The sequence below is a fragment of the Peromyscus californicus genome, unplaced genomic scaffold (assembly GCF_007827085.1).
Source record: "Peromyscus californicus insignis strain IS unplaced genomic scaffold, ASM782708v3 Scaffold_11__1_contigs__length_118956290, whole genome shotgun sequence".
Lineage (NCBI taxonomy): Eukaryota > Metazoa > Chordata > Mammalia > Rodentia > Cricetidae > Peromyscus > Peromyscus californicus.
The window spans coordinates 371199-376040 of NW_026294402.1; positions in this window are offsets into that span (position 1 = coordinate 371199).

Here is a 4842-nt window from a genome sequence, read left to right on the forward strand (position 1 = left end):
TGGAGTTGCCTTAGTAAATTCCCACAATACCTTCCTTCTTTCTTTTCTTCCTTTTTGTGGTGTTTATAGATGTGTGCAGGTGATTGCATACATATATATGTGAGTGTGGATAACAAAGGTCACCCTTGGGTGTCATTCCTCATGTGCCATTGACCTTGGTGTTTGAATAATTCTTTCATTAAGCTAGAGCTCACCAAGTAAATTAGGTCATAGGGCCAACAAGCTGCAGGGATGTATCTGTCTCTTCCTCTCCATATTTGGGATTACAAATTTTCACCATCACACCAGGAAATTCAACTCAAGCCCTTAGGCTTCCAAGAAAAACACTATACTAAATGAACTATTTAGTTAACCTTGGGTTAATTATAGCAGTTTTTAATCTTTAAAAATAATAGTTACTCATTGAAATTTTAGGAAAGGTATTGAAAAAATTGTACCCATACTTTTAAAATGCTAAGCAAGAAACATAAGAATTAGCCCCACTGATGGAAAGGAACTCTTTATCTGGATATGTTGTGGCATAATACTTTTGAAACTCAGCTGAATATTGCCACCTCTCCATGGCAGGGGAGTGTTGACTCTACAGGTAGAAAGTGGGAAGCCTATGCTTCCCACCTCATCATTGAGGGCTAGACTTTAGCAGTGTCAACATTTCTTGATGTTTAAAGAGGGAGCTTTTTTCCCTAATATTTTACATATGCCACTCCCAAGGAGAACAGATTTCCTTTCCAACAATTAGAAGTCATTCATAAGTGTTCAAGGTTAATGTTATAGGCAAGGGACTTAGTGACCTGCATTGATTTTCAAGGAGTAGGTTGTAGCAAATAGCCTGCTTTGGGGCTTAGTAGTATGCTGGCAAAGGCCAGGCATGTCTCCTATTTAATATAGCTGGACCAATCCAATCCAGGGGTCATGCATCTTGACTCTGCATTGTCTGCTTCTGAAGGGGAATCTTCAATGGTTTCAAAAAACAACTGGATTTGAAATTGTTCTATGGTTTTAAAGCACAGATAAGAGTAAATACAGTAATGTATGAAAGTGACATTCTGGAGAATTACTGCTCACATGAAAAACAAGAGAGGAGACATCATCTGCCCAAGGGATTAGGATTCCAGAAATTGAATGGAAACTTTCATTAGACATACAGACTAATCACCCAAAGACATTGAAGTGAGTCAGAACCAGCCTGAGTGACTAGAGTTACTGTGTATTAAAACATTCCCCAAATCTGATATCCTGATACTTACATGAATGGACTTCTCTTCCTATCTATCTTCTTTTCTCTTATTATGTTACATACAGAATTTCTTTTAACAACTCAAAAATACTGTATACCCAATTATACTAATTTTTATTTTTTCCTGATGGTATTATAATCCTGATTATTGCTATACTGCACTACATTGCATTTTGCATCACCAAATCTTAACATTATAACATGAGCTTCAGTGTTTAACCACAAGGTGGGGCTGTCTTGAATTCTTCAGACAAGAGTGTATTTGATGCTTAGAGCACTGAATTTTTGTTATACTGCAATCACACATTTTAGCTACTTCAGCTTTTATTACTTTTTTAATTACATAGTCCAGGGTAGAGCTACTTTGCCATTTTACCTCAGTCTAAATAAAGATTTTGAACCAAGGTAATTTACATTAGCCAGAGAGTCTCAGTATCCACAGATTTTCAGTAGGTCTTGGGTGCCTTGGTAAAAGGACACTGAAAATATAGGTAAGAAAGTGCTCAGATGTGTTTAAAATTTTTTGTTTTTATATATTTATTTAATGTGTATGGATATATGTGTGGGCATGTGGGTGTCACAGTGCATGTGTGAAGGTCAGAAGACAACTTCTGAGAGTTAACTTTCCTCTCTCACATTTGAGTTCTGGGGATCAAAATCAAGTGGTCACCAACAGAGAGTTCATGTAGACAAATACGAAACAGAGAAATGCTAGAACTAACAGACATTATAAACCAAATGGACCTAACAGATATTTACACAACATTACATCATTGAAATATCCCAACATCCCCTAGATTAAGTTTTATTATTCCACATAATACCAGCTTATCACTTGCTGTGCTCTGGGAAGGTTTTCTTTGGATTTATGCCCATGTATTTATATTTTAAAAAGTGCGTATGCCAAATAAATTGGATCAGAAAAGTAAGTGCCCTCAGCAAATAATAATCAAAGGATTAAATGTACAGAACACAGAAAGAATATTAAGACCTGCAAAGGAAAAGACTAAGTAATGGATATTACTATTAGAATTACACCTGACTTTTCAATGGAGACTCTAATATGATGATATATTGTGTCTCCTAATATATTGTGCATTGTAATAAAGCTTATTTGAGGATCAGAGGAGAAAGCCGGCCACTCTATTAAACATAGAAGTCAGACAATGGTAGCACATGCCTATAATCCTAGCATTTGGAAGGCAGAGATCCATTCAGATCTCTGTGAGTTCAAGGCCACATTGGAACAGAGCCAGGCATGGTGGCACATGCCTTAAATTCCAATACTAATTAACCAAGAAGGTCTGGATGTCTGTACAGACAGACAGGAAGTGATGTAGCTGGGCAGAGAGAGGAAATGAGATGGCAGAACAGAAACGCATATAGGCATGAGTATACAGGAAGTAGGTCTCTTTGGAGGCTGAGAGCTTGTAAGTTGAGGTTGGCTGTGGCTTACCCTATTCCTCTGATCTCTGTTTTAACCCCAATATCTGGCTCTGGGTTTTTTATTTATAAGAACATTTAGCAATTTGCCTTACATCTAGCAGCCCAGTGTTTGTGGCAAGAATGAACTAAAAAGCTACTTGTGGCCTTACAGGCCCCCAGCTCAGGCCCAAGCTACATGTGGCCAGAGTCTCCACCCCATGTGGGCTAGAGTCTCTTTGACTTTTCCTCTCCTGGTGGGTGGTGGGCTCTCTCTGGATTCCCATCTCAGACTGCTACAATACTAGGTAGCTGCTTTGAAACTCCCTCAGACTTCTGCTGTTTTACACAGTCAGCAGACTTGGTGAGTCAATTAAGATATCTTAAAGGGAGAAATTAATTAAAAGAGAATCCCTCCACATTAAAAAATAGGAAACATTTTTACAATGGAAGGGATTTGGTCTCTGTTTGGTAACATATTAGGCAGTCTGAAAAATGGAACAATTAATTGAGAGGATAATTAATGCTAATGGGATTTACATAACATTAATTATAACAATATTTAAATAAAAATAAACATTTATAAACAATATTTTGGGAATTTGGGTGTAGCTCATTTCCACTGGAGTCCAGTTAGCTCATACACAGCCTTGAGCATTTGTCTGTTCCTGTAAGGTTACTGGGTAGATTAATGTTACAATATATACAAATATAACAATATATTATTTCTTTGATATTTTTTATTTTAGCATTAAAAAGGTTGGTCAATTTGAGTGCTAAAATAAAAGTTTTAGAAAAACTTGTTAAAATAAATTATAGAGAAATTCATACCCAGACAGAAGACTTTAAAGGAGAACCTATCTCAGCATTGAATTATACAGTTACAGAGAAACAGTCTTAAGTTTCCAGACAGCAAACATTAATTTACCCAGTAACCTTACAGGAACAGCCAAATGCTCAAGGCTGTGTACGAGCTAACTGGACTCCAGTGGAAATGAGCTATGCCCAAATTCCCAAAATATTGTTTATAAGTGTTTATTTTTATTTAAAGGGGGTTGATTATAAATACAATCTCTTTCTAAAAAAGAAAAAGGGATAATATAGATATGGTAGAATAAAAGGGTAGATTATTGAACATACTTTTAAAAAGCAAAAACTTGTTTAAAAATGTTTTACGTTGCTATAGATTTTAGTTTATTACAAATTTAAAGTTAATTTTGTTATACTGTATATATATTTCTACTCTCATTTAAGGTATTATGTTTATGTAACTCATTTAAATTGTTTTTCATTTTATAATTTAATTAATTTTACATATCAGTCACAGATTCCCTTGTCCTCCCCCCTCCTATCCTCCCTGCCTTCCCCCCACCGCACTCCCCATTCCCATCTCCTCCAGGGCAAAGACTCCCCTGGGGATTCAGTTCAACCTGGTAGATTCAGTCCAGGCAGGTCCAGTCCCCTCCTCCCAGGCTGAGCAAAGTGTCCCTGCACAAGCCCCAGGTTCCAAACAGCCAGCTCATGCACTGAGGACAGGTCCCTGTCCCACTGCCTGGATGCCTCCCAAACAGTTCAAGCTAATCAACTGTCTCAGTTATCCAGAGGGCCTGATCCAGTTGGGGGCTCCTCAGCTATCGGTTCATAGTTCATGTGTTTCCATTCATTTGGCTATTTGTCCCTGTGCTTTTTCCAACCTTGGTCTCAACAATTCTCGCTCATACAATTAAATTGTAATGGATAGTTAAGAAATACAGATTAATAATTAGTCTTCTAAGACAGTCAAACTTATAGTCATGTTAGTTAAGTTTTCTAGGTATACGTAGATATATTTCAGTTATGTAGGTAATCTTCAAACATTTCAAAGACCTACAGAATATGGCATTTAAAATGTTTTAAAAACTTAGACTTTCTGGACAGTGAGACACATCTGCTCCTGGCACCACCAATTTACTTTAAAGAGAAAGATGGGCATAGAAGACACCATATGGAGTTTATCTTCTTGGAAAAAAAATGGCCATTTGGGCAAGAAACTGCTCTTGCCTGGATTGCCTATAACATATTATATAAACTGGACATGCAGTACCCATAGGAAGAAGACCACTGAACTTTGCAAGGTGAAATAGTTCTTGAGGTTCCTGCTTCACAGAGGAGACTGCCAAATATTCTACAGGACACAGGGAGAA